Source organism: Onychomys torridus, chromosome 17 (assembly GCF_903995425.1).
Source record: "Onychomys torridus chromosome 17, mOncTor1.1, whole genome shotgun sequence".
In the NCBI taxonomy this organism is placed as follows: Eukaryota; Metazoa; Chordata; class Mammalia; order Rodentia; family Cricetidae; genus Onychomys; species Onychomys torridus.
In genome coordinates this window covers 16,217,399-16,231,856 of record NC_050459.1, presented here as the reverse complement: position 1 = coordinate 16,231,856, position 14,458 = coordinate 16,217,399, and positions in this window count along the sequence as shown.

Here is a 14,458-nt window from a genome sequence, read left to right as displayed (position 1 = left end):
CCCCCACCTCAATGGCTGTAATTTTGGTGTGAGTTTTGCAGTTATTGATTATGAATGACAATGTATGTATGCAACTTGGTGAATGATAGTTTTGTATTTTGTTTCAGGGGGACGTGACACCATTTTGTTATGTAGCTCAGGTTGGTCCAGTACTTACTGATAGCCCAGGATGACCTTGAACTCATTAATGATCTTACTTACTTATTAATTATTTCAGTTTCTGGCTGGCTGTATTTACAAGTCCATGATACTATGTTCAGACTAAGGCTAAAGTATTGGATAGAACATATGGGTGATCCATTTTTTAATCTAATGGTTCAATCTTATTTCTAATAAGACATAATAAGTTCTTGAGATTGTTTTAAATGTGGATATATTTGAGTATCATATGCTTACAGTAATTCAGTATTTAAAATACACTTGTGTGTATACATTCACATTTACAGAGCATCATTCCCTGCACCAATGCAGCCTTGATGGATTTTTAAGCCATGATGGATGAACTAGTCCTTCATGCAAGCTTGATATCTATGACATTAGAGTCAGCTGACCACTCTAGACTCCTTTCTCCCTCTCAGCTCTTTGAACCCTTAAATCAATAGTTTTCAACCTTCCTAATGCTGTGACCCTTTAATACAGTTCCTTGTGTTGTGGTGACCTCCAACCATAAAGTTATTTTCATTGATACTTCATAACTGTAATTTTGCTACTGTTATTAATATAAATGTCTGTGCTTTCTAAGGGTTTTTTGGGGGGGTCACAACCCACAGATTGACAACCACTGCCTTAGATGAACATAAAGACAGAAGGGGCAGTCCCATCACCTATCCCCAGAGGTGACTTCCTACCATTTGGTCATACCCATTACCAATGCTATACTGGGAGAGATTATTATATTAGCCCCACCAGACATCTTTGAGCCAAACCCTACCTCCTAATACTGAGACACAGTCATCTATCACAACTCTCTTGGGGCCAAGAGTTGATAGACAGATGAAATATTCATTTATAAGACAAGGAACACTCAAAACACTCCCTCTGGAAACCAGAAGCTAGACACTATCAACAAAGTCACAGCAGCTCCAAACATCAAGAACCTTTTTTTTTTTTAACTATCTTCAGAGTCCCCACCACATAACATGCCTGCAAAAGCCACCCTCTACATAGATCTGTTTCAGTAGGACCATACACTTCTCTCTCAAAGGGATTCAGTCTCTGGAAGTTAGGAGATCCACCCACAGTCCTCTGCTACTTCCCTTACACCAGGGAGAAGCAAATCTTTGTCACGGTCACAGACAATGAATGGATCTCTAAATTCCTGAGTCATCAGGGTGCTGGATGCCGGGTGAACGTGCCAGGTCCCCAAGCTTCCTCCTGTGAGATGCCCAGTGTGTGTTAGTTCACATGAGTGACTCCACTGGAGGCTGTCATGTATCTTACCTGCCAGGGAACATGAACGTCAGCTGGGTCTGAGACATCACAGAGAGTGCTCTTCCCATTGGCAGGGCAGCCAGGGGTTGGTAGTTTCTGTATGAGCCACAGGGAGGCATCTTAGGGGACAAAGCATCAGTGTAGCCTGGCTCAGGGCAATGCAAAGCTCAGATGAGGTCTTCCCAGTGTCCAGATACAGATGAATTCTGGTAGGAATGTCCCAAAGACCAAGCAGCATTCCAAGACACACCCAGCTACATCTCTGTATTTGCTTTCTGTCACTATGATGAAACACTGGAGATAATTAACTTTTGTACATCTGAGTGGCATGACCATGTCCACAATGCAGATGAGACACCTAAGTTTCAGGATTATGAAGTCATTTACCCAGAGCCACAGAACTTCTCTACAAGGAAGCTCAACTCTAAGCTGTCAAGGAGTCAGCTTAGTATGAATATATTAAAGTTCATGTTGAAATCAATTTAATACACCTCATATTTTTAATGGTTGGAACTCAACACATCAATTTATCTCTATATTATCTATTTTCTCCACCTTCAGTGGTAGAGCCAAGTAGTTGTAAGTCACATGTGACAATAAAGTCCAAAATATTTAGCTCTTTGAAGAAAAACAAAAAGGCCATACATAATTGAGATTTGTGATTCATAACTGGGCTTGCTGGTGCTCAGTAGATATAGATAAATTGGCAGAAACCTATGTTTCTGTATGTTTAAGAGCAGAATCCCAGTTTAAATCTCACTGATACTGGAGAGACTATCTCCCCCAAAACACACACACACACACACACACACACACACACACACACACACACACCAAATAAAATAAAGGCTTATACCTATGACCTTTAGGAAGTCAATGTTTCCTAGTCCAAACCACTGTCCCTTATGACATATTCTTCTCATCTTATAAAACATAGGGATGGTGGTGTCCATGCACAGTGTTACTCCTGCTCTCCAGAGCTTTCTAGGTTAATAGATGGTGATCATGAGAATCATTATAGGCACAACATCAGGAGCAGACCATGAACTGTGAATTATGTTTCATATGTGTGCCTGCTTCTGAGGGACAACTGAGTCATTACACAGATTTCAGAGTCAGAGAAATGGGAACCTGAGTTAGGAAAGCAGTTCAAGGCCATGCAACCAATGAAGTAGCAGGAAGGGAGGATAGCAGCCTGTCATGCCGCTTTGGTGGGAGAATGTGAAAAGACTTTGGAATTTCTGCCGTACTTTGGGTGTTTCTAGATTTGTAAGGTTTGACATGAGCCTAGGAAGTTACTTCTGGCTACATCAGAATAAAAGCCAAGAAACTCCTGCTCTATCTTGGAAGAAAAGAGGGTTACAGATAGCTGTCAAGGTGGCCCAGGAAGGTGGGAAATTACCTCCTATTACAGGCTGGTACTAGGAGCAGTTGGCAAATTATTTCTAACCCAGACTCTCCATGCTCACACACACAGCCTTTTCACCCTGACTTGTGAGCTTTCAAAGAGGGCTTGAGTCAGTTGTTTGTTAAGACTATTTGAAAACACAAAGGAACTTTGCTTTAGTACAGACCCTCTGGCATATACCTGCTATAGGTACTGAGCCAATAGGAACACAGGCAAGAAGAACACAGTCTCTTTGTCTCTCTCGTGTCTTGAGATTCCCTAAGTATCCATCTTGACAGTTATACCTAAATTCCCCAACATGGCCTCTGGGAACCCTCGGGTCAAACTCTGCTAAAATCTGCAGCTCTTCCCATGGTAAGCTGTAATCAGCTTGAAGTTTGTTGGATTTCTTAACTCCCATACCATTTATTGCCCTATTTTGTACTTCTGTTTCCCATAACCAGTGCATTTCTAAACGTTATAATACATTGACCAGGCACTCTCCTTAACCTCCTTCCCCAGCAGCTGGCACATACCTCAGGCAGTAATATGTCACCTGGCCCAGCTGCCACTCACCCAGAGTTGTGCCATTCTTTCTTACTTCTTAAGCTGTGAATCTATTTTATATTTTCTGACAGTAGAAAGAAAGGGAAGGAGAGAAGAAGGAGAAGGAAGGAAGGAAAGAAGGAAGGAAGGGAGGGAGGGAGGGAGGGAGGGAGGAAGGAAGGAAGGAAGGAAGGAAGGAAGGAAGGAAGGAAGGAAGAAAGGAAAATGAAATGGAGAGGAAAGTGTGGTGGTACTGTGTCCCCCAAAATATTGGGCACCCTAATAAACTTATCTGGGGTCAGAGAACAGAACAGCCACTAGATACAGAGGCCAGAAAATGGTTGGCACTCACGCCTTTAATCCTAGCATACCAGAGGCAGAAATTCCTCTGGATCTCTGTGAGTTCAAGGCCACACTGGAAACAGACAGGCATGGTGACACATGCCTTTAATCCCAGGGAGTGATGGCAGAAACCAGAAAAGATATATAAGGCGTGAGGACCAGAAACTAGAAGCATTTGGCTGGTTAAGGTTTCAGGCTTTGGAGCAGCAGTTCAGCTGAGATTCATTTGGATAAGGACTCAGAGGCTTCCAGTCTGAGGAAACAGAATCAGCTGAGGAACTGGCGAGGTGAGGAAGCTGTGGCTTGTTCTGCTTCTCTGATCTCCCAGCATTCACCCCAATAACTGGCCTCAGGTTTGATTTTATTACTCTAAGATTCCTGCTACAGGAAAGGAGGGGAGGGAAGGAACAAAAGAAGAATGGGTGAGAGTTAAAAACCAACCAAACAAACAAACCAAAAAACCAACCAAACAAACAAACAAAAGAACCACAAGCCAGACTGGCATCCAGAATGGCTACTTAGACAAGACCCTCCAGCCTATGGGGAGGGTCCATGGGGCCCATTGTCCGTCCTGTGTTCTTGTTGGCTCATTCCCAGCAGTAGGATGAGGAAAGCTAAGAAGAAAGCATCGCTGTCAGACTAGACGGCAGGGCAGCCAATGGAAGGAAGAGACAGCGGAGGAGGAAGCTCCCAGGCTCTTGGAGGTAGTCCAGCGTGTAGGTCACTATGCAGAAGCAGGAAAAATCGGGAAATTTCGAAAGCTGAAGTCCTCAAAGGAAGCACGTCTTCCTCTATAGAGGGCGAGGCTCTTGAGCCCACTCCTTTCACAGAACACTTGTGGCCCCGCCTCCTTCCAGGAAAGCACTGTGGATGTTAGCAATCCAGGTGCAGGTACACTGTGAGACACAACAGGGATCTGGGCATTTCCCAGCGGATGGAAGGCACTGATGAGACAACCCAGGGCTTCCCGGAACCTGCATTCGCCAAACCAGTTGGCAGCAGAGAGTCATGATGACTCACTTAGTTGGCCGCACTGTCATGCGCGATACTAGGCGTGGTGTACACCACAGGTGAGCATAAACATGGGAACCAGAAAGTGTCTCATTTCACTGCGGCCCTCATTGTGTTGTCATGGGGGAGGAGGCTGGAGGGACACAAGTTCTTCCTGCCAGTTACTAGGCAATACCTGCCAGGCGTATGTTCTCACCTTTGAGGAATCCACTTCCTCTAATGCTGTGAATGCTCTCAGTCCCAACCTCAGAGCTTTAAAAACCATCATGCCTAGGTACCTTCATAGGAATCTGACCTATGCAACTGGTGTAGCTCCTTGACTATTGTTACCGAGGTTCTAAAAAATAAGATATTTTGTATCTCCAGGTGACGGCCATCACCTACACTATGGAATCCTGGTTCCTCCGGAACAGCCCACCTGCCTCCCTCAGCACAGCCACTCTGTTGCTGTCCCGTATATGCAGTAGACACTGTTTCCTCCCCAGTAGCTCACAGAGAACAATGATAATCATGCCTCATTGCCTCAAACCTCCTAACACGCCTGCCCTAGACGAGTCAGATACAAACACAAATGTCTTCCCTGTTTCCTTAGAAAGGGTTAAATACTAAAGTCAAGCAAATTTATGATGTTTTTGGATTCTAAAAGAAAATACACCTGCCTCAGCCCCCTAGAAAGCTGTTTTTCAAACTGGTATCTTATGTGTTCCAGGCTCGGTCTCTTTTCCCAAAGCTACTGCCCTACTCTATTCTCCCACTTACTCTTGGAAACTCCATTCCTGACTCAATTCAAGAATGCCTGTCTGGGGACCCTTTCAAATGACCAGACTGGATCACCCACCATGAGGAGCTGCAGGATAGTTGTGGCTGTGTAGTGATGCTCAGGTTGAGGAGGAGGAGTATGAGTGATGTGGCTGAGATTTCAATGGCATTCTGTCTAGAATGGCATTGGTTCATCACCCCAGGCTTCATTCTCGGTGCTTATTAGCATGAGTGCAGAGAAGTTCATCTCTTTATATCACAAACTTGCTGGGCAGAGTATCTTTACCACTCTTCAGGACAGCTGTTCACTTTTCAGGATAGCACAGTTGTAATGACAGTGATGGAGGAAATAGGTCCCTTATTGCTAAGAAGTTCCTCTCTTGCCAAAGGTGTAGAAATGCATTTGGTATCTTCCCCATCCCACCTTATATCTGCTGGGACACTTAAGACACACTGTTATTCTCTCCTTGTATTTGTGGTAGTGACACGGGACTCTTCCAGTTAGGATCCAATGAAATGGTTGCATCTTCCTAAGGAAGGTCAACAGAGGAAGTTCAGGCATTTAGAAAAACAGTAAATAAAATGTAGGGTATAAAAATTCTCTGCCACTTTACTTATTTAATGAAACTGAAATAAAATAGAGAGATAATACATAGAAATAAAAATAAGTGTAAAGAAAATGGCATTTCCTTTTGGATAAAGACTGTCTATGATAAGAAATACTCCATAGTACCCTCATGACACCGCTAGTGTGAGAAAGGGGCAGAGCTCAAGAGGGACACCATGCTATCCATTCCCACCCGATAGCCTTCTTTTAAAAAGGCAGACCCCAGTATATTTTAGAGAAAAGCTGAAACATGGTTTAAGCTGTTGGTATGTCTGATGGTATAAGCAACTTGTAATTTGACATACAGAAGACAACTAGCATAGGGATTACCTAACAGGTGTGTACCACTGTCCCTGGCTTTCATGTGGGTGCTGGGGATTGAACTCAGGCCCTCATGTGTATGCAAAAGGTTGAGTAGATAGCTTGGTCAGAAGGTAACTGGTAGCAGTAAGACCTGGTCCAAAGGAGCAGAGCACACAGCATGGACATCAAGTGGAGAGGCTACTGGTGCCATTGCAGAGACTGCCCACAACCGGACTCATTTTCTCCTGAATGTAAGCCAGAGGTCAGCAAGCTACAGCCCACCAGCTAACACCAGATGCCACCTCTTCACACAGGTGGTGTTTTATTGGACAAAGCCATAGGAATTTGCTTATTCTTCCTGATATATTTTGCACTATACCTTCAAAGTTGAGTAGTTGCAATAGAAATTGTGTGGCCAGAAAAACCTAAAAGTCCTTACTATCTAGAATTTATAGAGAGGACTAACTGGTTCCTGATGGATGACACCACAAAACTCTAAAGAACACAGAAGAGAAGACTGAGCAGCTGTGACTAGATTTCTCTTCAGCACCAGCATCATAGATAGCATACCCTGCACTTTCATAAAGTGCTTAGCTGCAAATTCTCAAAACCAGAAATGTTCTGTGGTCTATACTGAATATGTGAGGCATGTCTTCAGTTCCCTAAATCTCTTTCACTCATTTTCCACCACTTATAGTGACTGGTCTTCACACTGAGAAAATGAACTGCCCAAACTTTGGCAAAAATGTGGACATAAAAATAATCACACTGAGTTCAAGTAGTAGAAAGAGATTTTAGTATAACAGTATGTGAGTCAGATGGCTTAGGCTTCAAATTTGTGCTCAAATATTATGGTTTCCTTCTTACAATACATATTATAATATTAACTTCACACCATTTGGGTAAAAAAAAAGTGCATTAAAATTCAAACTAAAAACACAGTTCTAACTACAGGGCCAGGTATATAATCACAGCTCCATGGATACCAGCCATCATAAACAGTTAATGCTTTATTCTTGCCCATTGCACCATTAGCCAATAAGTTCATTTCAATAACCAGTTCTGATTACATGATTATGTCAGACATCCTCTTAAAAACAACCCCTGGGGACACAAATAAGAAAACAAGAAGTCAAGTTATCTCTACTTGCTGATGATATGGTATATATTATATGTGAGGTATTCTAAAAATTACACCAGAAAACCAGAAACAGTCAACAATTTCAGCAAAATAGCAGGGTACAAAAATCAGTAGCCTTTGTATACACCACCAACAAACACACTGAGAAAGAGATCATGGCACACTCCCATTTACAGTAGCATCAATGATGCTCCAGTTGGGGCTGGAGAGATGGCTCAGTGGTTAAGAGCACTGACTGCTCTTCCAGAGGTCCTGAATTAATCCCAAAAATCACATGGTGGTTCACAACCATCTGTAATGAGATCTGGTATCCTCTTCTGGCCTGCAGGAATACATGCAGACAGAACATTGTATACATAATAAATAAATATATCTTTAAAAAAAAAGAATGCTCCAGTTGTGCTATTGGTTGGTTTGTGGTAGTTATGTAGTAGCACTAAAGGCAATAAAATATCTTGGGATAAATCTAACCAAGGAGATGAAAGACCTCTACATTGAAAATGTCAAATCTCTGAAGAAAGAGATTTTTATGGACACTAGAAAGTGGAAAGACATCCTATAAGGACTAGTAGAATTTATTTTGTGAAAATGGCCATGTGGGAAAAAGTGAACCCCCATTCACTATTGGTGGGAATGTAAATTGGCATAACCACTTTGGAAATCAGTGTGGAGAATCCCATCCAAAATGAAAAGGTATCTACCATATGACCCAGGTATGATACTTCTTGACATATGCTAAAATGATGTGACCTCTTACTCCACAAATACTTGTTCAGACATACTTGTTGCTGCTCTATTCACAATAGCTAGGGAATGGAAACAACCCAAAGATCTTTCAACAGAAGAATGGATAATAAAAATATGCAAAATGGAATACTATTTATCTGAAAAGAAAAATGAAGTTAGGGAATTTTCAGGTAAATGGATGGACCTAAAAAATTATATTAAGTAAAGCAACCCAGATCCAGAAAGACAAGCATTACATGTGTTTTCTTTCAATAGTGTCTAGCACTAAATTCTCAGGTATATCTTAGTTGGAGTTTCTATTACTGCAATGAAATACCATGACCAAAACAAGTTGTGGAGGAAAGGGTTTATTCAGCTCACACTTCCATATCACTGTTTCATCATCAAAGGAAGTCAGGACAGGAGCTCAGACAGCAGGAGCCTGGAGGCAGGAGCTGAAGCAGAGGCCATGGAAAAGCACTGCTTACTGGTTTGCTCCTCATGGCATGTTTAGCCTGATTTCTTATAGAACCCAGGACCACCAGCTCAAGGATGGCCCCTACCTACAATGGGCTGGGCACTTCTTTATAAATCATTAAGAAAATGCCCTCCAGGCTTGCCTACAGCTGGAACTTCTATACGCATTTTCTCAATTGAAGATTCTTCCTCTCTGATGACTCTAGCTTGTGTCTAGTTGAGAGAATACTAGCCAGAACAGTGTAGATACAACATGGAGTAACCATAGAAACTAGGAAAGTACAAAGGAACCATAGGTAGAGGGAAGTTGGGAGGAGAATGATAGTATACACATGATATGGAAAGTGAAATGACATGAATGGGACTCTGATTTTGAGAGGAGGGAGGGAGATCCATACATAAGGAGGAGACATGGGGGGCTAACAAAACCAGGATTATTTGATAAATCCTCAAGGAATCATATTATTTTATATTTACCTAAAATTACATTATGTCTAACTTTGTGCTGAAAATGCTTCCCATAAGATCTATAGACTTAGTGAGGGTAGTCTGACTGAGTCCCCAAAAATATAGATTGTAGATATAGGCCTTGGTTGCCTCTCAGGGGTTGAGGATGGCCCCCTATTGCTGAAGACACCACACACTTACAACACAGGAGGACTTGGATGATTTGAACTGGATCTGACCCGTAGGCCTCTTTACTGCACTCTGTCTCCCATGGTTCCAGAAAATACTATGCAAGCTGCCAAGGGAGGGAAGCAATTACCCAACTGCAACACCTATGAACCATAACAATGACCACCATGGCAAGATATACATAAATGTGCAGCAAGTGTGCTTACATGTAGGTAGCAATCAAGAGCTTTCTAATTGGACTTTAAGGCTCACTTAATAGGAAGGAATTATGCCAGATACTGGAAATCTATCCAGCTTCCTGGAGCTAGTGAGGTCATGAACCTTAGACAAGAATCTACCACTGCCACTTTACTAAGCCAGCATAATTCCTTACTACATTCTAAATCTTATGCCCACAGGTAAGTGCAGCTACCACCCCTTATCAAAGAAGCCTCTCTTTACAACAAATGGAGACTATCACTCAAAACCACAACTGAACATAATTCAAAGATTGTATGGAGTCCAGTCCTAATGGATGCGTCTATGAATCCATGATCAAGGAACAACTCAGAAGAGAAGTCCATAAGACTGTAAGACTCAGAACATCAGGAAGTCTGCTATGAAACAGTCTCTCCTAGAAATGGCTGCATAAACAAGACCAGAGTAATGGCAATATCAATGGACATGTTACCATAGGAGGGTGAAGTTTTACTGAGGTCCCTTCACTAGACAAAACTACAGACAAGTAATGATTGCTGGGAGAAGAATTAACCTCTCTAAGGGATGAGCCTCTTATTAGTTATTATAAAGCAGAATGGTCAACCTTGAAACTACATACAAACCACCACCAAAAACAAATTCAGAAATACACATACAAATACACATGTGTATGTAATATATAATAATGGCAAGAATCAAAGTAAAAGATGCTATCAACCTGAAAATGGGGTTCAAGGAAAGGTAGCTGAAGCAGGCTGGAGGGGAGGAAGCCAAGGGAAAAGTTATATAATTCTATTGCAATTAAAACCTATTAAAATAAGTAAGTTAAATAAAAATAATCCCTGAAGTCCCACCTTTTGCCTTTGGGTATCTTATTTCCTTGATCCCAGTCCTCAGCCCATTAATAAGTTGACTTCAAGATCATTTTATAAGAAACATTTGTGCCTTTAAATCCCCTGCCTGAGAAACCTTCTTTCAGAGGATGTGTAGGCTGTTGGCAAGAATTGCTTCATGGTGAGGTCTCTCTGGGGCTGTGCTGTGAAATGCAGTTGGAGGATCTAATGAGAGAGTAACCGTGTAAACAAAGAGGTGTCACTGTGCATTCATCCCACTGGGCATGAGCCTATCGCTGCTAGATGTATAGGAGAATGTCCTTGGGGCAACCATATATAGAATTTCCTATACTCTCTCTCCCTTTATTTCAGCCTTAAGAGTCAGGAGTCAGCCCCTGCTGGGTCAGATGTAATTTTGGAGACTGTGACTAAAGTACTATATCACTGCTAAGCATCAAATTCTTAAACTAGTTTGAGCATGTTAAAAGCGGCTATGACTGCATAAGCAAGGACTGTGGAAGATCAAACCAGACAAAATCCCAGCATGCGTGGGGGAAGCAGTCACTAAATTCCACCTTGAGCTGACATGCTATTGGCAGTTGATGGCTACTGGAGGGGGGAGTGTCAGTCATCTTCAGGGTTGGGGCCGCTGAGACATTACCCATGCTCCAGTAGATGGCCGTTTACACCTGCACATCCTGGCAACACTAAGTGGAGGCAGTGATTTTTGAAAAAGGACCATATGAAATTAGAAGAGAACTGTAGTGAGGGATAGTGTGGAAATTGAAGGAGGGATGAGGATGGATTTGATTAAAATACATTCTATGCATGCAGGAAATTATCAAACAATAAAAAGTAGGGTGTCTTTGTCCTGGCTCTCTCTCCAGAGCATGTCTCCCTGGCAAGTGTTACCACTAATTTCTCCTTCCTAATGGTACCTTCATCTGCTGTGGGGTTCTTGCAGGTATCAGTGCTGGCAGGGAAGCAAAGCATGGAGAGATGAGAATGAAAACTTGGACAGCCAGACTTGGTCAGTCAGATGGAATCAATACTTCTAGACAGTCTGATTCTGGGGTTTAATTCTCTTACACATTTAAACACAGCCAAACTTTGGGTGAAATCTCCATGTGACAGTTCTCGTAACAAAGCTTTAGGCATAGCTATGTAGAAACTCCCTAACAAAGTACCAAAGCATCTGTGACCTTTACAATAAGACTGAGTTCTTTTGGCTGAAAAAAACAGAGCTCAGGGCCTCAGAGGAAGAATTTGCAGTAAGTGTAAGGCTAGATTCCATTGGTAGAGAATACAAAGTACATGGGACATCTTTTGTAAGGATAGGTACTATTCACTGACAAAGCTCGGGATTAGGGCCAAAATAATGCTCAGGATTTTGGTAGATTCTGGAAGGCTGGCTCCATAGAACTGCAAATAGACCACCAAGTTTTCAGACAACATTCACTCCAGCCTTCTGGGGGACCAGGCATCAGTCGCTTCCTTGGACGAAAACAGGCCCTGCATGACTGACAGTCCTGGTTTCTCTGATGCTTGCTCTACGCTGTGTTTCCTACATTCCTCCATCCTGTGTCCTGAAGAGAAGCCAGGCAGTCTTCACAGCCTGCTTCCTTTCATGACTTCCTTCACTCAAATGTAACCATGATATTAACTTTTGTCTCTTCCTTCTAAATGACTGTGACCCTCAAGTCCATCTGTGTGTTCCACTGGCACTGAAATATGACAACTTCTCAGCGAGCTTAGTCCCCTCGTCTTCACTTCCACAACCGTCTAACCCACATTCTATGCTATATTTACTTTTAAATTTGTTTCTAGTTGTTGTATTGTTGCAAATACTTTGTGTGATTTTCCTTGTCTGATGAAGGTCTTTTCATTTATAACCCCCACCCTCTGCTGGAATTAGTTGTTCTTAGTAATAATTAAGTTGAAGTGTCTATGTTTCAAAAAGTTCCTTTATTTCAAAAAGTAAGGGAAATATAAGACTTGTGGTTTTACTTTCTCATGAATCCAAGGAGACAAAAAAAAAGACAGTAAATATATAGATCACCAGAAATTATTACAAATAGCATGTTATATCCACTGTGGAATAGGCAAAGGATCCAACTGTCATGCAAACTGTGCTCTGAGTCAGTGCAGAGTATTGAGGGGTCCCTTTTAACCATGATGACAAGGTCATTAAGACTTGGTATTTGGGCCAGGCTCTGAACATCCTGCAAACCACCATGCAGAAATAGTTGTATGGATACAGTAAGTGATGCATTTGAATAATTAGGAAATAAGAAGAACCAAAATGGTTTGAAGTCCCAGATTCCATAACAAAGAAAACTGAAATGTGCAGGTGTTATTCACAAAAAGACTGAAGGATCTATTACAAGCAGAGACAACAGAGGCCCCAGATGTCATGCTCATGATAATCAAGTAGGTACAGAAGTCAGTCAGAAAAGTTGGAACACAGTCTGTCCCACATCCCCACACTGTGTGTGGTGATAAGAGGAAAAAGAGTTCAAACATCTCTAATTAAGAGCATGAGGTATTTTATCACCTTCTCTAAGCCTCCATTTACTTATCTGTAAAATACATATAACTTTATTAACTACTGAATGATTCAAATGAAATAAGTGCATTTATATTGCTTAGCATTGTGTATGGTACACAGTACATAACACAAATTAACGATGATGATAAAAACAGGAGGAGGAAGAGGAAGAAAAGGGTTGTCAAATTCTTGAAGATGTTTACTTTTAGCAAGATTGGGCATAGAAAGAGGAGACCGCCCATGAGGAGTTGAAAGCAGCAATCAGGACTGAAGGAAATAGAAAGTGGATTGTCTCACCACATCAGTCTCTGTGGTTTTCCCACAATCTAACTTGGAAATAGTGATAGACATAGAGCTCAAAGACTGAATACTACTTATGTTTGACTCTGGCACAGTCTCAGTTCCTAAGGTCCCGAGAGAGGGCGTGTTCAATGGTTTCTGGGTGTTGTCGTAGAAGGGTGGCCTCAGGCGTGACTATGCCCCCAGAGATCACATGATGCAAAGAGATCAAGGAAGATGATTCAGCAAAAAAGCCAATGGATTGAATATGCAAAATTCATTTCATTATTGAAATTAAAAAGGAAAACTTTGTTGGGTTATTGAGATAGATGCCAGGAAATAGAAGGTTTATGGGCAATTAGCTGAGGGTAAGATAGGTATGTACAGATATTTTATATATATAGTGTAGGCCACTATAGATGCTGAGAGAGAGGAAAGAGAGCTGAACAAAGTGGCAATGGAACAAAGATTCAGCACTGGGTTCCAGGGGTACAGAAACACAACTGCAAAAGGAGATTATTCTCTGAGACAAAAGAATTAAGAATGGGTAGTAACAAGGTTTTGAGCAAGAGTCTAAAATATGAAGATTAACCTGGGCACCAGTGGTGGGTTCTGGTCCCATTAAACTAAACTCCATAGTAAAAACTGTGCCAAGACAGGCTGTGGATGCCTTCAGAACCAACTGCTTATAACCAAGAATGAGGAATCCTGAGTGTCTAGGCAGTGCTTCTCTGAAAAGGTTGTTTGTGCATGTATCCATGGCCTATGACACCTACCCAGGTGTCTGTATTTCAGAATCCATCAACAGGGCCTGGTTCCATTCACTGTTGCAAGAAACACAGTGCATAACCAGCTGGCTACAGAGTGGATCTGGGGTTTGGTGCCACTTTATTGGCTCCCAGAATTTTGAATCATGTGTGCCCTATCTTTTCTATCTGGCAGACCTCTGCCTTTTTGTTTTGATCACAGGTCTTGGCCACCCAGTGAATAAATAGGAAGAACTGATTTTTAGAACCTTGTGTATGTCCCTTTCATCTTCTTTTGAAATCATGTCCTGTGAATGAACTGTTTCCTTATTGCACACAGATATCAAGTTATCTAATTTAACAAAAACCTGCATTAATTCAGGAACTACTATTTTTTTTCCTGATAGAAACAAACTTGAGTGTGCATATAAGCCATAGTTTGCCCTTGCCCAGAGCTTGCTAGAATGTTCACTCCCAGGCTTCTCTGC